Raw genomic sequence first — 27,212 nt, forward strand, 5'->3', positions numbered from 1 at the left:
GGCCTAACCCGCAGACTAGTCCTTTTTAGCAGGACCCCTTTGAAAGTTGGTTTAGGCCAGCTCTCTTCTGAAGGGTCCACACCTCGTGCCCAGAACGCACACCCTCTCACCTCATTGTTGGTATAAGTGCACCTGACTCCCAGCACAGCCACCACTCTTTCCTCTGTCTCTAAGCAGGCATCCCTTTCATCTTTAGTCTTCCTTAGGTAAAAATCAGACCCTCAGTCTTCAGGGGAAACATGCCGAGCTCTCCAAGGGGTGCCCATGAAGTCCCTACTCTCACTAGGGCTTAACAGGGAAAGAAAGTAGCCCCATTCATCCCCGGAGGCTGGTAGGGGTCAGGCAGCAGGAATTGTATAGCAAAGTGAAACTCTCTCTAAAGAATCATCTCTCCAGGATGCTTTTACTTCAGGTTACTTATTAGAAAGGGTAGTGTGAGCAGTAAAGAGAGCGTTGTAATGAAAATTAAATCCCTAAGGTGGGAAATGTTCTGCCAGTTATTGTTTGTTGGTTATAAAGAAATATATTGAATACTGCCTAAGCATCGTATTTCTTGGTGTCCAGTGACAAAACAACATCATTGAACTCTATTTTTCAACCAGCATATGTGAGCATTTCTGTGTTCCAAAAATTGGTCAGCTGACAGAAACCTTTTTATTCATTCGTTGATTCATTGATTCACTGATTCATCGATTCATCCTTCCACTCATTCATTTAAAAATGTTTGCTGACCTCTTTCCATGTGGCAGGCATGAGATTACCAAGCGGGATTCTGTCCGTGTCATGGAGACCTTCTCGGTGGTAGGTAGCCATTTTATGGGGATTCAGAGAAGGAAGCACTCAATTCTTTTTGAGACGGTTGTAAAGAATTTCATGAAGAAAGGGAGATTTGAAATCCTTATGTCGTTACCTGAAAAACAAAACCAAAGAAGCCTCTTTTGATTCTAATTATTGCCGACTCTTCCTTCAAAGCTAATAACATTGACGGCATACTCTTCACTTGCTTACCACCAGTTCATTCCCTAACTCACTGCAATTAGGTTTCTGTTCCATATCTTCGGTGATACTAACAAAGGTCAGCAGGGTCCTCCTAATCACTGAGTCCAAGGGGCTTTTAATCATCATCTCCTTCCTTGACCTTCCTGTGATATTTGACACTATTGATCATTCCCTTCTTGAAAGTCTCTCCTTTGACTGCCATGACAGAATTTTCTCTCTCTGGGTTTTCTCCTCAGATTCCTCAGTATCTTTTAGTTTCCTCAGCTGGGTCCTCTTATCCTTCCCATCCTATGAATGTTGGTGGTATCCAGGGTTCTGTGCTTGGTCAGCTTTTTCCTCACTTTATACTCAGCCATTGTCATAGCTTCAACTAACATCGATATGATGATGTCTCTTCTATCTAAATGTCTAGCCCACATTGTCTTATTTCTAGGCCAATGCAACCAACTGCCTCTTGGAAATCATGACATCCCTTGCAAGCACAGTTGACGCTTGAACGATGTTGGTGTTGGGGGTGCTGATGCCCCACACAGTCAAAAATTTGGATATAACCTTTGACTCCCCCAAAACCTAGCTACTAACAGCCTATGGTTGACCAGAAATACATTTTCAGTACTGCACTGTACTTGAAAAAAAACTGCCTATAAGTGGACCCGTGCAGTTCAAATCCATGTTGTTCAAGGGTCAGCTGTATCTTATGATAAATACATCCCAAATAGAGCACGACTCTGTCTTTATCCTTAAACATGCTCTTTTTCCTAAGATCCCTTTTCACTGGATCATATCAGTCACTCAAAACAAATCCTGTGAGTCATCTTGGAAACTCTCTTCTCTTTCTCTCTATAAACCCAATCAGTCACCCAGTCTAGCAAATTCTACTCAACATTTTTTCCATCCAATTACTTTCTCCGTCCTCATTGAAACTCTTTCAGCTCAGGCTCTCATCATTTCCTGAATTTCTTACCTCTCGTCCTGCACTCCTCTTGGTTAGAGTAGTTGTTCTAAAAACACCTACCTCATCACCCTGATTTGTTCCTTAAACACCCTCAAGTGTTAGTATTTTCAAGGTAAGTTCCGGGGGGTGCCTGGGTGGCTCAGTCAGTATAGCTTCCGATTCTTTGGCTCAGGTCACGGTCTCATGGTTTGTGAGTTCCAGCCCTGCACGGGGCTCTGCTTTGACAGAGAGGAGCCTGCTTGGGATTCTCTTCTTCCCTCTCTCTCTGCTCCTCCCCCACTCGTGTGTACAAGCTCTCTCTCTCAAAATAAATAAATAAATTAAAAAAAAACATATAAAGCCCCCAATCCTCAATATAGCATGCAAGGCTTTCCATGACATGGCCCTGTTTCCTTCTCTGTCTATCTTGGTACACTATACTCTTGCAATGTTTTTAAAAGTCTCTCAATTTATATTAACTTATCATGCTGTTTCATAAATAAGCATTTTTTTTCTCCCACTGTCCTCTGTGCTCAGAATTACTTTCTTCAAGCATTATATCATATTGTCAGCCTGATGAGAGACTATACCATTTCTTGGGCTCTGCTTCCAAAGACATCTCATTTTAGAGTAATCTCTGGCCCTCTACCAGGCAGAAATGAGCACAGAATCCTTGTGTCTCCCTGCTCTCCTGTGCTCCCCTCCGTGCAGACTTCTTTTCTGTCATAAACCATTTGACTTTACTCATTTATGGTGAACTATCTCTATCAATATAGTAGGTACAACAATTGTTCCTTAAAGATGTCCCTGGAGCCCATGCCTGTGTCCCATTACGTGACCCTGGGGAATCAAGGGTGTGGACGGAATTAAGGTTGTTAGTCCGCCGATCTTAAGGAGATTAGCCTGGATTATGCAAGTGGACCCGGTGCAATCACAAGGGTTCCTAAAAGGAGACAATGGGAGAAGAAAACTTGGAGGAGAGAATGTGATGGCAGAGAGAAGGATGGAGTGGGGCAAAAGGTAAGACCTAAGGGCACATTGCTGGCTTGTGACGGAAGGGGCCACGCCCCAACAAATGCAGTCAGCCTCCAGAATCTGGAAAAGGCAAGGAAACCGATTCTCCCCTAGAGCCTCCAGAGGGAACACAGCCCCACCCTCACCTCGGTTTTAGCCTGCTGAGAACCATTTCATTTGTCTGGTCTCCAGAGCTCTGGAATAACTTTGTGTTTTCTGAAGCCACTGAGTTTGTGGTCATTGGTTCCGAGCGGCAATGGAAAAGGATCACGGGCAGTGTGATGCGAGCTCTTTGAAGGTGGCTCCTTTGTGTCTGGTGCCTGGCACACAATTAATATTTAATATTTCTGTATTGAGCAGCTAAGCCTGAACCACGGTTACTGAGGGAATTCCAAGAGTTGCTTTCCATCTGTGCCTCTGCAAAGCTTTGATGCATAAAACTCCAATTATGTTACTAGTTATAACATAATGGAGCTGTACGGTGTCCTCGGAAGGTCTGCCTTTGCCCTGCAGGAAATGGGGGGAAATGGAAGGTTAACAACGAAGGCAGAACAGCCTGGTGTGGAGACACAGCCTGAGATGCAATCGTCCCTCAGGTTATAGGTCTCAACTCTGTTTCAGGAGGTAAGACACACGCGTACGAAAAGCAAATGAGCACAGGAGCGCACAGACAGTGCAGGATGATTTAATCCTGAGGTGGTCACAGCAGATATGAGAGGGGCACGTGGGATATGAAGGGGGCTGTCCCAGCCTCACTGGGGCCACGCGTGGAAAGGGAGGGAAGAGTATTGTGCTGGAGACACGCAGACCTGTGGGTACGGACGGACTCATGAACGGTGTGGCGGATGGATGTTCATGGGAAAGGAAAGCCAGACCTACATCCCACGGATGTGCCTTTGGAAGAGGAAACAGTGGGGCGCCTGGGTGGCTCAGTCGGTTCGGCCGCTGACTCTTGGTTTGGGCTCAGGTCATGATCTCGCGGTCCGTGAGTTTGAGTCCCCCATCGGGCTCCATGCTGCCTGCGCGGAGCCTGCTTGGGATTCTCTCTCTCCCTCTCTCTGTTTTTCTCTCTGCCCCTCCCCTGCTCATCACCCCCCCCCAAATAAATAAATAAAGCTTTAAAAAAAAGAAAAGGAAAAGGAAAAGAAAGCAGGCTGGAACATCCTGAATTAAGTCATCGCAGACACCCTGCTTGCTTATGGTTGTGTCTAAATTTTGTATCAGGTGTGAACCTGGAGAGAAGTGCCCGCAGGCGTTGTCCCTTTGGTGTCTCCCCTTCACCCCGACGGTTCTCTCAAAGGGCGACAGGGTTCCTCATTTTTCCTCCCAAGGGCCACCTTATCAGTCTGCAGACTGCTGGCCCTCTGGGGAGCATGTGATAGGGGACACGCACGCCTCCTCCGTTCCGGCCGCCACACCAGGGCTCGACAGGCCGCTGGAGCTTAGCGTCCTCTCCCCAACCCCCCTGCCGGCACACCTTGGGGGTGGCCTTGCGGGTGCTGGGCAGTGTGGGCGTGTCTCTCGCTATTGGCATCTCCAAAGCGGAGTGAAGGAAAGAGGGATCCCCTGCGGGACTGAGGCAGGTGGAGAAGCGGGGCGGAGCCGTCTCCTCCCCTGCGCAGGGATGACCGAGGACCAGCCCTGGCGCCAAGTCCTGCAGGGTCCGAGGTGGCAAGCCGCTGCCTCTGCTACATCTGGGAACGCAAAAGAGAGGTGCGCTGCACGGTGGCCCCGCTGGTAGGAGCCAAGGATTTAGGAGTGGTTTTCATAAATGAGATATCTGTCATGGGTGGGGTAAAGCAGGGACAAGTGGCTGGAGCCCTTTAATTCTGGCCCAAAGAACTCCCTGGAAGGTTAGCGGGACCTGGGGAGAGTCCCTGAGTGGTGGGGCAGGGTGTGGGGGCTTCGGGGGACTTTGCCTGTTCCCCAGGGTGCAGTCCAGGGCCCTTGGGGCGGGCTCTGCCACAACCTCTCAGCTGCTGTAGGAGAAAGAAGGTGACCCCAATACACCTGTCGGGACCTAGAAAACCCAGAGCCATATGACCGCTGTTACAGTTGAGTAAAATCATCTGCCCTGCCTTCTCCTCCTCTGTGCTCATGCCCCACACCCTCAAAGTGGATCAGAAGACTCAAAAATATGGGGAAGAGGTTCTGAGGAGAGAGAGAGAGCGAGGAAATGGGTCACACTTCTCTACTCGAAGACTGGCCTTATTTAAATCCTAGCCGAGTCCAGGAGTACTGAGTGTGTGTGTAACCTGAGGTGGATGAGCTTCTAATGTTCAAATCAAGGCTGTATTCGGCAACTTAAAGTCACCATAGAACCGAGAGCGTCCGCGATGCTGATGTTCACTTGATGTGACCATCTTACACAGCGGGAGGAAATGAACCCACCAGCCAAGGTTTTTCCCCAGGGGTGAGAGAGGACTGTGCCCTAGTGAACAGATACAAAAACAAGTCTCTGGGACAAAGTAACACACAGGACCATCCCCCCCTTGTGTCTGATTGTTTTGCTTTGGTTGCAAAAGTCTTTGTTAACTCTTTGGTGATTTTGCATTGTGGTTTCTTTTCAAGCCTCAGGGAGGAGTCTGGCTTCAAAGAGAGCCAGGGGGCCTCACCTTGAATGGTTACTTAATGGAAACTTTGTAACTCATGTGTAAATGGGGGAGACCCCACCCCACATGCCTACAGGCCCTTCACTCCCCACCAGGAGAGTCCAGTGGGAAGCCATCAGAATCTGCCGAGTTCCTCGTGGATGGGACCCGTCATGGTTGGAATGCTATGACATCAAGGTCTACTGTTCCAGAGCCTGGAACCTGACCATGTGCTGAATGCCAGAGCAAATCCTTCAGTTATCACAATTCATGAAAAACCAGGATGATCATTAAAAATGATCCTCTCAGAGTTATCTTGTCTGGATGATTCTGGTGTTTAAATACTCTGAAACATCATCCTCTACCGAACAAACTTTTCCATTCATTCAACAAACATAATTGTTTCTTCCGTGTTGGGCCCTAACTGGTTGAGTACTGCTGTTTAACGGTGGGAAAAAGAGAGAGAGAGAGAGAGAGAGAGAGAGAGAGAGATCCTGTTTTCACCAGGGTTATAGTTAATAAAATAGGCTCCCATTAAACCAATATGCTACAGGACCTACAAATTTTGGTAAGTGCTAAGAAGGGAAGAACAGAGTCCTTAGAAATAATGGCAATAAGGAACACGTTTTGATCAACATAAAATCCTCGTTATAGCTAAAATCAGTCTTGGGCTCTGCAGGTGGATTTGTAAATTGTTTCAATCACTTTGGAAAGCAGTTTGGGCCATTTGTATCAAGAACGTAAAAAAAAAATTCTCAGATGCTTTAACTTAATGATTCACTTGTAGAAATTTATCCTAAGAAAATGATTCAAGGTGGGAGTACATGAGCCAACATATTCACCGCACTGTTGGATACCTGAAAATGACCCAACTTTATAATAAAAGGGAAATGGTTACCTAAATGAGGGTAAATTCATACGATGGGAAATTATGCAGTCTTTTACAAAGCATACTCATGTTCTATAAAATTGATACAGCATTCTACATATATAGAGTATAATTTCAAGTATAGAAGCAATAAATAGGAAAATAAACCATTGATTAATCAGCTTATTGTGTGCCTGGCTCAGGAACTATAACAAATAATAGATGAGTTTTACCTTCTCTATACTTCTCTGCATTTTCTACAAGGAAGATGTATTCTTTCTATAAGGAGGAAAAAAAGAACATCATAAAACGGAAAAAAAAACCCATGTATTGAAAAGTAACTGAAAGGCAATAACTATAAATAAACCAGGAACATCTCTAGATGAGATAATTAATCCATGTTTTTATTTCATTTAAAAATATTCCTGTTGTTTCCTAACTTTGTAAAATGAATGTGCACTGTTTTGGGACACATAGTCAACAATGTCTCCCCAAATAATAGATTTCAGTCAAATAGACTCAAAATGCAATTCTGACTCTGAACACCCACGTCTGTGCATTTGGACAAGCCGAATTTGCACATTTGTAAAACAGATGTAACATAGGGTCTTGAAGTTTGTGTTATTTTCTTGGGTGGTGAGATACAATTAGAAAACTTGCATAAGAGGTACCTGAGTGGCTCAGTCGGTTCAGTGGCCGACTTTTGATTACGGCTCAAGTCGTGATCCCATGGTTTATGAGATCGAGCCCTGCGTCGGGCTTTGAGCTGACAGCGTGGAGCGGGCTTGGGATTCTCTCTCTCTCTCCCTCTCTCTCTCTGCACTTGCCTCCCTTTCACTCAAAATAAATAAACTTAAAAAAAGAAAACCTGCATAAAATTGACTACTACGACCCACTGTGGGGTGCATCCTTCGTAAATCCTTCCTTCTTGTCCCTCCTCTCGCCCCCTGCTTCCTCCTGCTCCATCAGCTTTTTCTCACTGGAGGCAAAATTATGGTTGTTCAGGAGCGCCTGGTTACATTTCAAACAATGACACAAAAGCTAATGCGCTTATCGGAGTTTCATGGGTACCAGAATGAAATCGATCCGTTAAAAACTTGGCAGGATTTATAAGCCCATGATTATCTAACTTTAACATTGTTAATGACCATGCAGTGATAGAATTCCAATTTTAATATTTTGTGGAAGTGGAAAGCTACTGAATCTTTGTAAATGTGTCCAGTCACTATTTCAATTGACATACAAAGAATATTTCATTCCTGTTGACAAAGGTGATAGAATCCGGAAGCACGTTCCTTTCCAGCCCCTTCTATCTTGGGAAGGTACCCACTCTTGCACTCTTTGTGATGAGCCAGCCATAGTGCAGAAAAGAGAAATTATTATAGTAGAGCCATAGAAACCAGTGACTTCCTAAATTTTAAAGCAGACCCACAATTATGCTCAGTGGTTAAACCACTCTTTCCCCTAAAGAGTCATTGTACACTCAGCTTAAATATTAGCTCACTTTCTATAATGGCAGTGCTCTTAAAAAGATTTTATGTAAGTGCACTCGGGAAGCCAGTTATTTAATGTTATCCTATGGTGAATTCTTTATTAAAATAAATACTTGTTACCAAATTTACCTTTTCTTATATGGGGTTTTGTTTAATGAGCCGTATCCACATTGATCCCAGCTGAATGAAAAGACATTATTTCATAGGCCAGCAGAAGTTTCCAGAAAGGTACTTTCTTCCATGTAGGCTTCTCAGTCTCTCCTTTTCTCTCTCTCCACCATCCACTGCTGGCCCCTGAGTACTGATAGTTTGGGCTGGGAGGTTGGCACAGGTCTAGTAATTGACGGACAGTTTACATGGGTCTAAGCAGCCCAGAACCGTCCAGATGCTGTTGCCAGATGCTGGTAAGAGACACTATTTTCAAAGGGAACAGGCGCCTATTTTAAAAGGGCGGCTGGGGGGGTTCAGTCGGTTAAGCATCCGACTGTGGCCCAGGTCATGGCTTTGCGGTTCGTGGGTTCCAGCCCCACGTCCGACTCTGTGCCGACCGCTCAGAGCCTGGAGCCTGCTTCGGATTCTGTGTCTCCCTCTCCCTCTCTCTCTCTGCCCCTCCCCTGTTCACGCTCTGTTTCTGTCTCTCAAAAATAAAGAAACGTTAACAAAAAATAAAAATAAAAGGGAACAAAGTTGGGCATCTGTGAGCTCAGGGAGTCAGCTCCACAGTGTGGGGAAGGAGGGGAAAGGTGTGGCGAGGGGAGCTGAAATTCTCCCAGGGCAGGGCTGCTGGCAGCTTGAGCTCGCCCTTCACTGCCTGCTGACTTTTCACAGCCGTTGTTTCTGAGAAGTAGGAAGTCATGAATTTCTATATGATACAGTGATATACTGGTAAATGTTAAATGACCTTCTGGAAAGGTATTTGGGATTGGGAGTGAAGGAAGCTCTTCACTGTAGCATTTGCTGATTCTTTCTACCATCCCTGACTTCAAGGTACCCGTGAGAAGTCGTTCAATGGTGAGCAGCAAGAGACAGAGTTCAGCTCTTAACCAGCTGCTTAACATCACACCCCCCTTTTCTTGCTTGGACCATGTTGAATGTATTGGGGTCTTCTCTCAAACTTCTACCTGTTCTTTTTAAGCTCTTTTTCTTTCCTTTTCCTTTTCCTTTTCCTTTCCCTTTCTTTTCCTTTCCTTTCCTTTCCTTTCCTCTCCTCTGTTCCCTTCCCTTCCCTTCCCTTCCCTTCCCTTCCCTCCTCTCCCCTCCTCTCCCTTCTCTTCCCCTCCCCTCTCCTCTCCTCTCCTCTTTTTCTTTTCTTTTCTTTTCTTTTTTCTTTTCTTTTCTCTCTTTCTTCCCCTTCCTCTCTTTCCTTTTTTCTCCTATTTCCAGGTAGCTGGAGAATCATCTACAGATGTCTCTCCAGTACCAGCAAGGTTATTTGCCAAACTGTTGAATTCGTGCAATTTTTTTTGTTTCAGCACACTTTCTTTTCCTAAAACGGTGAGTTGGCATACTTCTATTTTCTGTTTGGTTTTCTGTTGTTGTATTTTGTGTTGTTTTTGTGTTGTAGTTTTAGTTTCTGTTTTTGTCTGTTGATCGAGACTTTCTTGCTGGTACGTTTTCTCACTTCCTAAGTGATGTTAGGACCAAGTCATTATTTTTCGACTCCCTTCCATAATGTGCCAATGTCTTTTTTAGTATTTTGATCTTCATTCTAGATACTCTCATATACAATCATGTAAACCATCGGTATTTGTTAGGCACAGTATTGGGTACCATGAAAACTATGACCAATGATGACATGACAGCTCTGGACTGAAATTTAATTGACAAAAAAGGAATAATAGACACTAAAAAGTAGAGAACTTTATAGGACTGTATATAAATAGTGTTAAATTCCATAGTAGGTCACAGAGATCTAAAATCAACACTCCTCAGAAATGTTTTGGTTGGCTTACACTCTGCTTTACAAATTTTGGCCAGTTACATGGGAATTTTACATAAAAATTAGATATTATAATTCAGCAGAAAGAACCAGGTGATTGGGGGACCCGAGGCACACCCTGAGGTAAGGTGGCAATACTTTGAGCCCATAACCACCCCCCCCCAACCCCATTGGTCTTTTCCTGTAAACTCATCTTGTCCCCCTATGTGGGCTACAACCCTCCCTTTCCAAGGTAGGAATTTATGCGCTTCTTTTTTATTTTTATTTTTTAAATTTTTAAAAATGTTAATTATTTAATTTTGAGAGAGACAGAGACAGAGCGTGAACAGGGGAGGGGCAGAGAGAGGGAGACACAGAATCCGAAACAGGCTCCAGGCTCTGAGCTATCAGCCCAGAGCCCGACGCGGGGCTCGAACTCACAAGCCATGAGATGGTGACCTGAGCCGAAGTCGGACGTTCCGCCGACTGAGCCACACAGGCGCCCCAGGATTTACGTGGTTCTTGTCCAACATTCGGGTGACTTAGCATGAAACCAAATCTTCTGCTTTGATGGTTTAGGATTTGTACCATGATCTTAGGAACCTGGTCTCTTGTGTATCTCTTCAGGCCAGTCTCTTCTTCACCATACCCTCATTGTTCTGGTGACCTCTGAAAGCCAGACTCTGGCAGGGTGCAGGGAGGGATAACCTACCAACACAGTCGGGGATATTGCCTGTTGCTGTTTTCTGATCATCGGCTGGGCTGGGGGCCCTACTATTTCCAGTCCAACCGCCTGATGAACGTCTACTTGTTGGAACCATCACCAAAAGCATCCTTCTGAATTCTACTTTCTGCCGCGTATTAGAGGACACAAGTTTTCCATCATGAATGGCTCCCACCCTCTCACATATCTGCTGAACCTCGGTGAGTACCTTTGACTGCAGGCCCTTTTCCAGTCTATACCATCCTACCTCAGATAACCTGCTAGTTCTGACCATCTCATGAAAGAGCAAAAGCAAGCTGAACGGGGTTGAACATGGCTTGGGTGGTAGCAAGTTTTGGCCAGTTTCGTTGGGGCAAGGTTGTGAAGGGATACCAACCACTTCTCAAGAAAAATATTAACTATGATTCTGTCGACCTTCTTCACTACATAAGATGACATGTGGAGATGCCTTAATGCTGAAAAGTGATTTTTCAACATAAAGCATTATCATAGTTCCTTTTTAGCAAAGCTTTTGTATTCATCTCATAAAATGCTTCCCTTTCTACATCCCTTACCCTTTGCTGTTGATTTCACGATCTCTGATACATGTTCATCATTCTCTATTCCAGCTATTGCCAATGGGAATTGAGAAAGGAAAGAGAAAAAGAAAATCTTACTGCATCCAGTATATATTATAATGAATATTCATCTCAAAATATACCAATATGCTACGTACAGCCCCCTTCTTACTTCTCCTATCCTTTCCCCTTTTCTTTTTTTCTCTTTCTTCTCTTCATTTTTATACTTTGCATTCTCTTTCGGCTTATCTCTGTCTCCCTCCTTTTCCTTGACTTCCGATTTTTGTTTTCTACAAAGATAGCTAAAACAAGAACATCATCACATCAGATTCTATGTAGTGGCACTTGGGCATCAGGACTGTTGACAGCTATGTGGTTCTTTGAGAAATCCCCACTGGTGTGGGGGTGCGTTCAGCACATTTATTTGTTTGAAGAAGTACACAGAGTAGCGTAATGTCCTATTTATTTATTTATTTATTTTAACATTTATTTTTGAGAGACAGAGCGCACAAGTCGGGGAGGGGCAGAGAGAGAGAGGGACACACAGAATCGGAAGCAGGCTCCAGGCTCTGAGCTGTCAGCACAGAGTCCGATGTGGGGCTCAAACCCACGAACCGCGAGATCAGGACCTGAGCTAAAGTCGGAGGCTTAACCGACTGAGCCACCCAGGTGCCCCAATGTACTCTTTGTTTATGCTAAATTACTATTTAGCATAAGACAATGCATTATCATCAATACATGTAAATAATTTCATAAGTGCAAAACTGTTCCGATCCTTGTACAGGGCTAGTACCTTGTTCATTTACAGAAAATCAGCCTTTTGCCATTAACTTTTTGGCCTACAAACTTTCATTGTGATGTCTGTATTTGGGAAAGGTCATAGTGGGACTAGTCATTGCACAGGAAGAAGTGTATACGAAATGGATCCGGTGGAATTAATGTCCTTGGAAGAAGGTGATGGAGAATCTTATCAGCACTGCGCCCTATTTAATATTCTTGCTCAATGGACCCCTCAGGATCAGATATATGGTAACAAAGGGAAGAGAAGTCAGAATGACAAGAATGATTTGTGAATTGAAGCAGCCAACTAAAGGGATGATGGGCATGTTCAACCAAGTAATGTTGAAGAATAGTACGTTCTCCATTTTGTGGAATATAACTCAACAAAGAACTCAGTGAAGTAAAAAGTCAGCTCTAGACATTTGGAAATAATCATACCAATAATTATACGAGCTCATAATTTTATATTACTTTACACCTTTCAAATACATCCTTGCCTTGTTTTCTTTCAGCAAACATTTTCAGTAAGATTTGATCTCATTCTTACACGTGCAGAAACAGGCCTGCAGAGGATAAGTGTTTGACCCAGCTAATGAATGCTGGAGTGGAGAAGAAAATCCACTGGCTCTATGCATTTCTAGACTGCTCCCCTGGCTGTGTTAATAAATAATCAAGACTAATTGATCACTGAAATCTAACATGTTAAGAGAATAGGATAAGTAAAGTAATTATATAATACTATGGTACGTACGACTACAAAATACATAACAATTATATAATATTATGTGGAAAGTATATTAGCCCTCTCACATCATTTCCGTGCTGAATCCTATTGAAGCCTATAGCTTGGACCATTTGAGGCTGAAATTGAAAAGATGCTGCGAGGCCCAGGTTGCCTCTGAGGATAATGGAAGATAGACTGGGTGATCTGTTAAATGTGACTGGTTCAAGTCTAGAGGATTCAAATGGCTCTTGTTGTATTCATTAGAAACAGGTTTGCTTAACAGTCTCCAGAGCTCCCCGAGAATGGAGCTGACATTTGCAAACGACAGGCTTAGGAACTGTCTTCCCTCCACAAGTCCCCTTTTCTATTGTTCCTTTTCCTTTGAGCTTTCCTTCTGGATGTTGGTAAATCTCGAGGAAATGCACTTGTGTTTTCTGTTGTCACATCTCATCAGTGCTCTGCAAGGGGGGTTGGCGGGAGATGAGGGAGAACCAGGAAGAAGGAGAGAACGCCCTGGGCTGAAGTGGCAGGGGCATGTAGATGAATGCCAGCATTGCCCGAGCAGTCACATTTTATTACAACCCAATTATGGGATGCGATTCCTGGAAAATGGCAAAAGAGGGACAGAAAAAAAAAAAGAAAAGAGAAAGTGACCATGCATAATTTATTCCTAATAGGCTCACTTATTCAAATGGCAAGGGCACCTACCACTCAGTTGTTTATCTCTTGCAATAAATACATACATAGTTACTGACTATACTCACCAGCCTAGGTAGGAAAGAGAGGTGTGTATGTGTCTATATTAATTTTTACATCTCCATCCAAATCTTTCGTCCTGTATCATCTTTGTTCTATTGTAAATCTTCAAATTTAACTAGGTCCCTGGGCAGCGAACTCTCCCAGAATGCTTCAGTCCAGAAAGGCAATCCCAGATCTTAGCACATCAAATTAGGAATAAAGTCAGATATCTGTCAATGACCAGACTCACTCTGGTGAGCATTTAAAAATATATATTCCTGGGAATCACTCTTCTGAAATTCTGATTTTCTGTGTCTGGGATGGGAGATGATACACAGCCAAGTTTGGAACCATGAACTGGTAAATACAATTCATTATTTTAATAGGCTTATAAGGTGATAATTGCAGCTTTCTGCAGGATTAAGTTTTGGACAAAAAGTGAGGTATAAACCACACACACACACACACACATATATGTGTATATATACGTGTATATATATGTGTGTGTGTGTGTGTGTGTGTGTGTGTAAATGTTTCAATATACAGTAGAAGGGGAAATGGGAAAGGAATAGATATAATTTTATATAAGTACTGAGAAACTCTATCAAAAGTGATTGAGATGTTGTTCCTGCCTTTCATATGCTCTCAGTCTGCTGAGGAAAAAAGCAGATAAACAGTAATTGCTATATGATACTGAAAGTGTTGGAATTTGTGTACACACGAGCAACAAACTAAAGGAGCAGAGAAGAGAGAGAAGCAGGCTTAGCCTGGGTGGCAGAGGGGCAGGATGTCACCAGGGACGTGATGCTTCTACTGGATGAACAAGGATGTGAGGAGTTTAGTTAGATCAAGGTGGAATCACATTCCAAAGAGAAGGAAAAACACATGGAAATATACAGACTTTTGAAGTCCATGGCAGTATTTATAATCTGCATTATGTATGTAATTATATATATATATATGATATATATATATATCATATATATAGATTATAATACTATAATACTTCCATACACATGTAATTATTACATATATATTTCATATGTATACATATATGTATACATATACACACATGCATGCATGTATATGTATGTGCACACACATATACATAGATTATATGATACTATCACGTATATGTAATTATTACATACATATTATACATATATACATATACACATGTATTACATATATATTGTGTGTATATTACATATATAGTACACATATATTACACATATATATGATAGTATTATAATCTGCACAAAAGCCAGTTTATTCATGGCATAGTGTTTGAAAACAAACCAAAACAGAACACATAGTTTGACAACAAAAAATAATTTTAAAAAAATAATTCAAATTTCATTGCATATCCTGAAAATTTTCATGTGATTCAAACCTAGGGAAATCCATGTTTATAGTTCTTATATTACCTTTCTATTCCTTTCCTACATGAGTCACTACTGGCAACTAAGATCTTCTTGCCTGCTCCAATCCCCTACCCTCTGCCTTTACCCAAACTCTTCACCCTTGTTGACTTTTGTTTCACCATCATTCTTTAAGCTTTCTAGACTTTAACTGTTTATTCTCTAAACTCTGCATTAAAAAAGAGATAAACATTAAAGCAACAATCTTACTTCTACTTCAAAACAGGATAGAATAATGGGGACTATATTTACCTTCCCGTATAAAACAACTGAAATGGATGAAACGTATGAACCAATTGTTTTCAAACACTCGACATCGGGTAAACAAATGGAGTTACCTGTGATTGCCTCATGGTACTGTATGGAAAGAGTTCCTGCATCATGGCACAGGAAAGGAAAACCAAAATTGAAGACAGGTGAACTCTCTGAGAGGAGGAGACATGGTTAAAAGACAAGGAAGATGAAGGTAGTTACAGTTCACAGGGCAAAATATCAGAGAGAGACAGAGCTGTACAGATAGAGAACTCCAGAGATCTGCAGAGGGTAACCCTTAAGTATTCACCTGAGTCCTGATCAACATATGTGTGTGAGGAAACTATGGCAGGCTGGGAAAAGCATCACCTAAAAGAAGTGCCTGGAGTGACATGGGTTAAGGAAGTATTCCTGATCTCATTAACAAGACTTGAAAGCCACATGTTTCATGAAGCATTGGTAGAATACACAGAGAAATATCGCCTCGATAGTACAATATAATCATTCCTAGATTAATCACAATCTAGGACTGCTTAGCAAGTCTTAGAAACAAGACCTCAAAATATTTAATTTCTTCCAAGTAATGTAACTAAATTTCAGAGCAAAGATTGAGAATATTTATAGGATGGGGCACCTGGGTGGCTCAGTCGGTTAAGCACCTGACTTCAACTCAGGTCATGATCTTGCAGTTCGTGAATTCAAGCCCCACGTCGGGCTCTGTGCTGATAACTCAGAGCCTGGAGTCTGCTTAGGATTCTGTGTCCCCCTCTCTCTCTGCTCTTCCCCTGCTCATGCTCTCTCCCTTCTTCAAAAATAAGTAGACATTAAAAAAATTAAAAAATACATTTATAAGAAAACAAAAATATCCAGCACCAACAAATATAAAGTACATGATGTATGGCATCTGATCAAAAATTACTAGGCATGTGAAAAAGGAAGATACAATCCATAGTAGGGAGAAGAATTAATCAAAACAAGTGCAGAACTGACACAAATGTTAAAATTAGTAGAAAAGTATACCAAAACAATTATTGTAACTGCATTCTTTATATTCAAAATATTAAGTAGAAACATAGAGGATATTTTTAAAAGCCCAGATCAATCTCTGAGAACAGAAACTGTAATGGCTGAGGTTATTTATAGATACTGGAAAGGATTAACAATAGATCAGACACTGTAGAAGAAAATATTAATGAATGTAACAATGTTGCAGTGAAAGCTTTCTGAAATTAAGCACAGAAAAAGACCCAAATATACAATTAAAAGAACATTAGTGAACTTTGGAAAGGCCATAGAGACCTAATATATACCTATATAGAGTTTTTGGGGAGGGGATGGAGAAGAAAACTATTTGAAGAAATAATGGCCCCCCATTTTTCAGTGTTGATGATACACGTAATCCCATAGATCAAAGAAATTTAATGAACCCTAAACAGAAAAGATGTGAAGAAAATTTTACCCAAACACAACAATTTGCTCAAACCAATGATAAAAACAAATCATAAAAGCATCCAGAGACAAAAGCTCATTGCATACAAAGAGTCAATGATAAATGTGATAGCAAATTTTTTTTGAGTGTATCAGAAACAATGCAATCAAGAAGACAGTGAAGCAATACCTTTAAAGTACTAAAATAAAATAAAAAAAGATGTCACTCCAGAATCCTACATTTAAAAAATATCTTTTCAATTCAAAGACAAAATAAAGACTCTTTCAGTCACTGGTTGAAAGTGTTCATTATCAGCACACTCAACCATACAGAATATTAAAGAAAGTCCTTGAGGAAAATAAAAAGGATACCAGATAAAAATTTGAATCTTGACAAAGAAATAAAGAAGGTAAGAAGAGATACAACATGGGTAAATTCATAAGGATTTTCTTGTTGTTTAAATCTGTAAATAAGCATTTAAACAAAAATAATAGTCTTGTGTAGGGGGTTATAACATATGTAAAAATGAAAGGTATGGCAATAATAGCATAAAGGATGGAAGGGAAGAAATTGAAGTATACTACTGTGAGGCTCATATATTATATGTTATATGTGAAACAGTATTTAGTCACTTGTAAGTAGGCTATAATGAGTTGATGATACATACTACAAACCCCAAAGTATCCTCTAGAATAATAAGGCAGAGATTTATAATTTAAAAGCCAACAAAGGTGAAATAATAGCATTAAAAAAACAGTCAATTAATCTGAAAGAAGGCAGAAAAAGAGGAGAAAGAAATAGTCTTCTATAGAAATAAGTTTAATACTAACCTGATCAATAATCACATTAAATATAAATGGACTAGAGACTCTCAAATGAAAGTCAGAGACTGTGAGATTGTATCAAAAACAAGGACTAATAAGAAGAGCACATTCATTATAAAAACACAATAGATTTAAAGTGAGTGAATGGGAAAATATACACCATGCCAACACGAATCAAAAGAAAGCTGGAATGGATATATTAATATCAGTCAATGGATTTCAGAACAAAAAGTCACCAGGTATAAAATAATGTTAATTCACAATGACAAATAAGTCAATTTATCAAGAAAACATAACAGATCTAAATATTTATGCACCCAATTGCAAGACTTCAAAATATATGAAGCAAAAACTAACAAAATCTGGGGCGCCTGGGTGGCTCAATCGGCTAAGCGTCCGACTTTGGCTCAGGTCACGATCTCACTGTCTGTGGGTTCGAGCCCCGCGTCGGGCTCTGTGCTGACGGCTCAGAGCCTGGACCCTGTTTCAGATTCTGTGTCTCCCTCTCTCTGACCCTCCCCTGTTCATGCTCTGTCTCTCTCTGCCTCAAAAATAAATAAACGTTAAAAAAAATTAAAAAAAAAAAACCTAACAAAATCTAAGGAGTAATAGAAAAATCCACAATTATAAACAAAGATTACAATACTTTTTTATCAAATAATTAATAGAACAAGTAAATCAAAAACCAATAAAGATATAAAATAGTGAAAAAACATGGTCTTGTACCTTCACAAAAGTCATCTTTATAGAATACTTCACCCAACAACAATAGAATATGCATTATTTTAAAATGCATAGGGAATACCAAGAGTGACCATAAGTGATACTCAAAGCCTCAATAAATCTGAAAATATTCAAATCATAAAAAGTGTGTAATAATTAGGGGTAAACATGACAAAAGATAATAGATCTTTACACTGAAAACTACAAAATATCACTTAAGGAAATTTTTAAAAACCTGAGTAAATGGAGAGATATGACATACTTTTTTGGTTGGAAAATTCAGTGCTCTTCTGATAAAAATCTCAGTAGTCATTTAGCAGAACTTGACAAGCAAATGCTAAATTTTGCTTAGAAATATAAAAGACCAGTACTAAACAAAGCAATTTAGAAAAAGAATAAAGTTGGAGGAAGATCACTACCTGATCTTCATTATATGAGAAATTACTGTAAACTCTCAATAACAAGGACAGTATTGTATTGACACATAATAGACACATAGAATAAGAACAGAATAGAAAGTCCTAAAGTCAATCCAAACATATATAGGCAACTGATTATCAAAAATATATGAAGGTAATTCAATATATACCTACCATCACCAGCTGGCAGAGAGCATGTATGAGCTGTCTATGGATGTCAGCCCTCATAGAGGTACCAGCATGGCAGAAGAAGGTGAAAAAATAACATAGCACAAAGAGGAATTCTGAAATTTTTATTTCATTTTACATATATCTCCTATTGTGATGCAATAACTGTTACGTCCTGAGCTACTTAGTTCCAAAGGCAGAATTTTGATAGACTGTAGAAAGGACGCATTCTCTCATCTAATATTTACTGAACAAGTCTGGTAAAGCACATTTGTAGGTGCTGTGAGAACAAAAGAATGAATGTGACACATGTTCTTGTCTGCAGAGGTTGCGTGTTGTTAGGGGAGGACAAATCCAATCGTCTACATCATGCAGACCCACAGTAAGGACTTTAACAGAGGTATAAAAAATGTGCCACCAGAGAACAGAGTGTGGGGTGGGTATTGGTGTCATCAGTCCTGTTCTTTAGCTCCTCCCCCGAGTCATCCCAGGTCTCTGCAGCTGGGACCATTGCTGTCCCAGCTGGGGGTCCCAGACCTTCTCAGTTTAGCAGTCAATCCTAAAAGGAGAAAGGATTGGTGTATAACACCTGCTGCACTTCTATCCAATTGGCCTGAGAATTGTCATGAATTTGTTGGCTCCCATGAAAAAAGAAACCCACGTAGATTTTAAGATGGTGAATTTTCAATGAAGCCAAAGGCCTTGTATCTTTGGAGATCAGATTGGCTTGGAACGTCAGGGGAATGACAAAGCCATCCACTGCTTCCCTTCCACTTTCTATGTTTGTTGACCTACCATAATGGTAGGTATGCACAGGAGATTGGGCAGCGGGAGAAGGAAGATCAGAGTATGTCTTCCTCCTTCACTGGGCTCCTTAGGGGCAGCTACCTGTGTAGGTTCTGGTTCCTTTTTTCCTTCACTTCTTCATTAGAAACTAGTCTCTTCTTCTAAGCCTCTTCATTTGCACTGTCTGCGATAAGTTCTGTTTTGTTGTGGGCCTGCCTTCCACAGTCTCACACATCTAGAGCTACTCGGGGTAGCTAAGACACCCAAATTCTCCAAGATAGAAAGTTCTAAGATAAAATGTCTCAAGCAACATGGAAACGTTTAAGAAGAAGAGTTGATTGTCAAAATCAACGCAAAGATGGAAAAGGTAAAAATAACATGAAGATCTGAAAATAAAGCAATGAGGTAAGAGAACAGTAGTGACAAGTAAGTGAAAAAAGCCCCTGGGAGCTAAGAAGAATGTTAGAGAATTAAGGAGACAGACCCTGTGGGTAGTAGCTGTGCCACTAATGAAAAAATCTCAGAGATGAAGACGTTAATGCCCACTCTATGCCACAGACTACACTGGAACCTGGGGCTTCAGTGACAATAAGGACACACAGAGGCAGTCTCTGTCCTTTTAAAGATAACATAGTTGTAGGGGCGCCTGGGTGGCTGGGTCGGTTGGGCGTCCAGCTTTGGTTCAGGTCATGATCTCACAGTTGGCGGGCTCAAGCCCCGTGTCGGGCTCTGTGCTGATAGCTCAGAACCTGGAGCCTGCTTCAGATGCTGTGTCTCCTCTTCTGTCTTTCCCTTCTGTGCTCATGTTCTGTTGCACTCTGTCTCTCAATAATAAATAAACATTAAAAAAAAAAGATAACACCGTTGTGGAAAAAGCAGGTTGAAGTAAATAAACAAGCAAATGAATATATGAGGGTATTTTAGATACTGATGGGTTTATGAATGAAAACATTGGAGAAAGTAAATGGACACACATTGCATGGTCAGGGCTGATAGCCCAGAGATGATATGTACAATAAGAAGGGCCAAAGGGAAGAGTGTTAAGGAAGAAGCAGCAGCCATGAAAAGGCACTCCTCACCTCCCCCTTCCCCCCACCAAAGTGAAATGGACTTTGATTTGCTGAAGGCACAGAAAGGAGACTGCTATAGCCAGAATTTAGTGAGAGTAGGAGAGGGGAAAAAAGTGATCTGGAAAGATAAAGGGGAACTAAATCTTTCAAGATCTTTTGGACCAGAGTAGAGGTTTTGGACCGTATTCTAAGTGCTGGGTACTTTCAGCAGGATGATGTAATTTGATGTACTATTTGCTGGGTGTGAATGAAGTCTCGGTAAAAAAGGTAGACTGAACAGGAGGTGGACCCTGTTGTTGGGACCAGGTGATTGTGGCTACATCAAGTGTGAAAAAAAAGACGGACACGTTGTGGTTGTAGAACCGGTAGGATTTGCACAAGTGGAGCTGGGGGTGATGTGAGGGCAAGAGAAGAATCAGGGGCTCTGAGAACCTTCTCTTCAGTGACCCTGACAAATTTCCATCTGGCTTTGATTAAATGTGTTCAATGCCTGGCTTCTCATGACTTGTGAGGCAGTCTATTCAGCCCATTGGAAGGCAGCTCTGGTGGTCATATTGTCCTCTGTATGAAATTTTGAATTTAAATACATAATTAACTTAACCTCAACAGCTTTTTAATGTTTAGTTATTTATTTCTATAAACTGTTACCGCTACTTAATTTTAGTTTCTCCGAAGGTGCCTCAAAGTCTCCACACAATGCTTTAAAGAACCACATTAAGTCTCAGGGCAGTGGGTTAGACCACGTCTACACTTGTCCTCTTCCCAGTGTCGTACCAGTGAGGGGACTTTGACATTTTCACCATGATGGTCTCCTTTGACCCTATCTGTGAGCCTTGTAATGGCTTCTTCTGCAACAGGGAAGAGGTGATTGAAGAAGTTTCTCTTTTATATTCCACAAACTTCAAATAATCACCGAGGGACTATTTTTTGCATTATGTGAGGAGGTGATGTGTAAAGGAAAGTACAGAAGCATGATATAAAACTAACAATCAAAATAATATTTTTCAAAGTTATTATGAAATCCGAGATGTATTTGTTTTGTGTACAGGAAAAAAATTGTATATTTTACCCGATGATTGGAGAAATATGTGATTTTATGATTGTTCTAGTAAAGCAGATTGTAGCAAAGCTGTAATGCAAGCAGTAATGAGAATTTACGTTTATGTTGTGACTTTCACCACAACATGCTTGTAGAAAACTGTGTATTAAGTCTAAAGCATTGGGTAATGCAAAGTCAAGATATGTGTTATATGTGCTCCCCCAAATTCACATGTTGAAATCCTAACCCCCAGTGTGATGGTAGTAGGAGGTAGGGGCTTTGGGAAGGGTGAATCCCTCATGAATGGGATCTCTTTATGCAAGAGACCCCAGAGAACTCCCTTGCTGATTCTGCCTTGTGAAGACTCCATGAGAAAATGGCCGTCTCTGAACCAGGAAGTGGGTTCTCCCCAGAGGCTGAATCTGCGTACATCTGGATTTCGGACTTCCTGGCCTGCAGACTGTGAGAAATAACTTTTTGTCCCTTGTAAGTCACTCAGGGCATGGTATTTTGTTCTAGCAGCCCAAACAGATTGAGAATGTGCACAGAAGCGAGATCACCAAACAGCTAATTCCTTCACCGAGATAGGGAGCTTCGCCCAGGGTAAAGTGGAGGGACTCACGCTGAACAATGGACCCGATGTCGCTCTGCTGCCTGCTTACTAAAAGTCAGCCAGCTTGCTTTGCATAATCCGTTTTCTAAGGAGGGTAGGAAATAAGTGATGCAAACTCATGCAGGGGCTTATTTAATGTGCTCAATGAAACCAGAGTATTATTCATAGACATTTCATGGATGGGCATACATCTGGGGAGAGGGAATAAATGAGCGGCTTGAGTAAATTGAAATAAACTGGAAACAAGGAGGCTTCGGACAGGGCAATGGAGTCTCAGGCAAGCAAAGGCGAACGGCACCGTTTGGCTTGTGTGGTTCTGGTTCTTGCACTCAGGTAGAAATGAGAAGTGCAAGCAAGGCATTGCACATAAAAAGCACTTTATTTTACCAGGGGCCCGAGATTATAATGTAGATTGTGGCTATAGGAGCAAAAAGAGCAGTGGGTTGAGAGACACCATTGATCCTGTGGTTTTGGCTTGTTTAAACGGCCCTTTCAAATCATGGCGGTCACAGGGTCTATTGTGTGACATTTGCTTACGTATCGCAGCTCCACCAAGGATGGACAGAGGAGTTAGTTACGCCTAAACCTGACTCCGGTGTCTTGTGACGAAAATTCACCCTCTGGGCTCAACTCCTCTCAGGAAATGGAGTCTAAGGCTAGTTTTCCTGACTCTCCTCAAACTCTATTGATTCTGTACAGAATTAGAAAGCAGAATCTAATAAGACTCTCTATTGGATAGTTTGTCTAATATTGAACCATTGCTTCATCAGAACAACGCCCCCCCTCCCCCAATGCAGCTTCCTCATTTTTGTTGGCCAGTAGCCAGTTTGGTTTTTATCTTAATGAAGTTGGAGCTATGTTGGTTGCTCTTTCTCAGCTGTGCTTGGAGGGGCTTTGTTCACATCACGTCTCTCATTTCCTCCTGCTTGATGGTCATGTACCCGCACTTTTGCCTTTGCACGTAGTGATGGATTCTGCCAGTTCAGAAACATCAGGCAAAAACCTCCTTCCCAACTGAACACCATCAAGGGCACTTCTCAAAAAGCCATTCTTGAAAGAGGCAGGAAAGTCTTGTATTACGTGAGTCTGGCAATTTGGAGGAGGGCGCCTATTTCTTAAAAATTTCTACTTCTGAGAAGTCTTTTGTCTCTTTATTAAGAGAAAATGGACAATGCAAGTATTCAAAGTGTCCTTGTCTCTTTAGCAACATATACCGAAGTATTTCCAGATGACCTACTCTAATTTCTGGTATTTATTTCAAAATAATCCTGAGGTCGGTAGGGGGAGGTTGTGGTTGGAAGTAGAACTTAAAAGAAGACTGGCCACGTGTTGATACTTGATGGATCTGGGTTGTGGATTAATAAAGTTCAATATTCTATTGTCCTTGTGGATATTTAAAATATGCGATGGTTATTTTTTAAATGCAAGTGTCCCGGTGAAGTTGGGATCACGGCTTAATACTGACTGAGAACTACACAGAGGCAGATTTGATACCTAAGCTGCACGGTGATACCACTCAGGCTGTAACTCATCGAACACATCACTTACGCACCGGCCAATCACAGTATACTCTCCCCTCCACGCACACACCTTGCACAGCACTGTGTTGAGAAGGATTCTGGGATGGTCTTCAGGCAGGCCCTACATAAATTGATCACATTGACAAATAGGATGATAACCAATGGTCACCCCTGCACTAAGATGTAAATAAATAAGAGTAGTTCTTCTCATTCCCCAAGAAGTAAGGGTGATGGTACCAGGTATTTAAGGAAGGCGGAAGAGAGAAATGAGAACAGAAAGAAAAGTAATAAATACAGAGTTTAGGCACTGAGATCACTAAAGAGAAATGGAAGGCACCAGCCTTAAAATGTCTCCTAGCATCAGCATAAGCAAAGGGTTTGGGGGCTTTAGGATACACGAATCCCTCGCTGTGCCTGAAGAGCGGGAAGTGAGTGGTTAATCCTTCAAGGCTGACATCTTAGCCTTCTGTTTCTTTTTTTTCCGCACGATTTCTAGTTTCCCCACCTAAGATAGTTTGAAGAACTGTCTGTTGAAAAAAAGTCACATTCAAATATTTCCTATTTGAAGAGAAGATACGGGTAGGGAAAAGGAAATAAATCTTTATTGGGCCCTGACGGTAGGTCAGGGATAAGTCCTGGGATTGCATATACAATATACCATCTCATGAAAGCAGAGAGCATTTTGAAATCACTGAGCACCCTCCATGTGTGTGGGCTGGGTCTTAACCTACTCGGCTTTTAACTCGAGCTGATGTGGTTTAAATATAGACTGTCAAGGGAGAATAACGAGATGTAGGCTATATATTTTTCTCCATATATCCTATATAAGCCTCATAGCAGCATTTAAGGAAACAATAATCTGCCTCCAGAAACCTTGAAGAATAATATAAATCTTTACTCTAGATCTCTGTAATAGTGTTATGCAGGCCATCTCACGGTACGGAAAACAGAAATACTCCTTTACATTTCTCTTTAAACGTATCTTCTTCCTCCAAAAGCTTTATTTTTCTCCCTAGTTCCCTCTCCCCTTCCTCCCTCCCCACCGTGCCATCAACACGGTACTCTTCTGTCCACTTTCCCGACTCCAAGCCGCACCTTCAAACACTCTGCTTTGACACGTGGGTTCCCTCCTGGGAACTGCCCTTTGGGAAACGTGGTCTGATTTTCACTGTGACAGCTTTTATCCTAAGAAGCAGCCATACTTTTATGCTGGTGGGTAAAATTCCACAACTTGTTAAAAATATAACTTTCTCTCTTGCTCCAGGATGCTGCCATCATTCCTGTTCCCCAAAGACATCAAAAGTCGGTGACTTTCTGGTTACTTCTTTCTGGAGAGCGAGGATAGTAAGCAGGGGATACAGGAGGGCCAGAATAGCCTGTCAGACCGTGGTTTCAGGATCTGGTTATGGAAGTGGATGGAGCTGGGGTCTATCTGTTGCCCCAAGCTAATGTCTAAATCTTGGGCAGAGGTAGGGGTGGACCCATATTTCTGGGATGGACATCAAGGGGAAAGTGGTATCCACTTCAAGAGGACAAGGGCAGTTTAGAAAGCCAGAGATGATTCAAAATATCATGTTCAAGGGTACGACTGAGGCACTATGAATCATTCCCTAAAAAGGGCAAGCCACAGAGAACACATAAGGTAACAGCACATGTTCTGGAGGAAACATCGAGAAGTATCCTTGAAGGCAGTGTGTGTGTGTGTGTGTGTGTGTGTGTGCACGCATGTGTGTGTGTGTTAGTTGTGTGCCACAGTGCTGCAGCATTAATCTAGGACTTAGGACACACCTTCGTCATGTTTTGGACTTAAGGTCTCAGACCTGCATGTTTTCCTTAATTTGCTAGGCCATTTCTAGATTGAGACTGGTTCCTTTTGGCATCGATTCAACTACCTTCCTGGTCCCAAGAATTACTGGCTGTACCCATGAAAGAGGATACTTTCAGACTTAAAGTTAGTTGCAAGATTTTTATCTGATATTTTACTGAATATTTTGTGGGTCATGTGAGCAAATAATTGCATTAATATTTTAATATCTTAAACGTGGTTAAGAAGGCCTTGTTGCAGCTATCTTTTACGTGGAGGTGACTAAGTAACAGTACTGGGAGAATTTCCATCAGACTATTTCAAATGACAATGTTGATCGGGAGTCTTTAATTCTTCTGCAGCAGTCTCTCTGTGCTATTTGGTTCTAGAACCCCTATTGTCATCCGAATGTGCTCTTCAGGAATAACACAAGAGTTTTTGCCTTTCCCTTAGCTATTCTTTGCTTACCATTTGGTTTTCTTAAGCGTCAAGAATTAAAATACTATCATTGAGGTGTTCGGAAGCCTGGCTCAGAGCTTTGTTATTTGTAATATCATAAAATAAGTACGCATAAATAATATCACAAAATAAATACAAAGTCTTTTAACAGCAGCAAGTGCTGTGTGTATGCCAAGGTTAATAGTAAAATTCATACTCTAATGTCTTGTGTTGCAGCCTGGGTTCTCTGGAATCAAACACAAGATGGAATTTTTTTAGGCATGTTATTAGGGATCAATACATGGAAAGGAAGAGAATGAGACAGGATTGGGCAAAGGAAGAAGAAAACCTAGACTCTGGCCCAACCAAACCTCAACCACTCTGAAAGTGATTTGCGGGGTGAGAATTGCTCAACAGGGTTGTGCTGATCAATATTTAATAACTAGCCCTCTGGAGGAAAAAAAAAAAAGTCCTACTTTGTAGCGTTGGCCAATTTCCATTACGTAAACTCCCCTACCATGGCTGAGGTCAAGCTACCAACTTGATGTCACCCTGTGGGGAGTGGGGAAGAAAGGTACCCAATTCTGGCACACCAATAGTCACAGCAAACCAAAATGGCCAGAACTTATACCATTGCTTTGCTCCATTACTGGATGTGGGTTGCTCTGTGAAGGTCATGACCAGGGGGAAACCTACTGTCTACAACTGAGGCAGAACCAAAAGGACCTTCTGACCACATTCTTTCTGGGGAAGTGGAATATCCGGCCCTTCTTTGGAGAGTAATTTGGGTTATTCATCTCTCTGTCTGTGACATTCCATTTCCTATGCCATTCAGATCCACTTTTCTACACAGTGGCACTTTGGCTTGTAATCCAGTATGACTCGTGTCCCCTGAAAAAGAACGTGCCACTTTTGAAGACCAGGACCTATAACCCAGAGTTTCAGGAATATGAAACACAAAGTCCAGTAAATTATTAGATGTGACGGTGAGACCATTCATGCCTCAACCCCTCGGTTCTGGAACTATATATTCTTCCCGTTGGGGACATAGAATAATATACTGTGCCCTGGCTGATGGCAGTATATCCTTGAGAACAGGGGTTGGCAAACTTTTTCTGTAAAGAGCCAGAAAGTAACTATTTTAGAATTTGTGGGCCATATGGTTTCAGTGACAACAACTCAAGTCTGCCCTTGTCGTGCGAAAGCACAGCCATAGACAATATGTGAACGACTACGGATGGCTGTGTTCCAGTAAAACTTTTATTGACAAAAACAGGTGGCAGGCTGGATTTGCCAACCCTTGCTCAAAATTATAGCCTCTCTGCTGGAGCTGGAGCTACAACTGAGCCTCAGTAGGCCATTCCAG

At 41.7% G+C, this 27,212-nt stretch overlaps 1 long non-coding RNA gene across 1 annotated transcript; it reads right to left on the reverse strand.

The window, feature by feature from the left end:
- Nucleotides 1-635: 635 nt before the first annotated feature.
- On the reverse strand, nucleotides 636-18,679 carry LOC125925553 (uncharacterized). Its single transcript, XR_007458872.1, has 5 exons — nucleotides 18,583-18,679; nucleotides 11,096-11,149; nucleotides 6,640-6,685; nucleotides 3,094-3,454; nucleotides 636-910 (listed from the first exon to the last, which is right to left on the reverse strand). It is a non-coding gene; the product is annotated as an uncharacterized LOC125925553 (long non-coding RNA).
- Between the last annotated feature and the right edge of the window lie 8,533 nt (nucleotides 18,680-27,212).

The sequence above is a fragment of the Panthera uncia genome, chromosome F1 (genome assembly GCF_023721935.1).
Source record: "Panthera uncia isolate 11264 chromosome F1, Puncia_PCG_1.0, whole genome shotgun sequence".
In the NCBI taxonomy this organism is placed as follows: domain Eukaryota; kingdom Metazoa; phylum Chordata; class Mammalia; order Carnivora; family Felidae; genus Panthera; species Panthera uncia.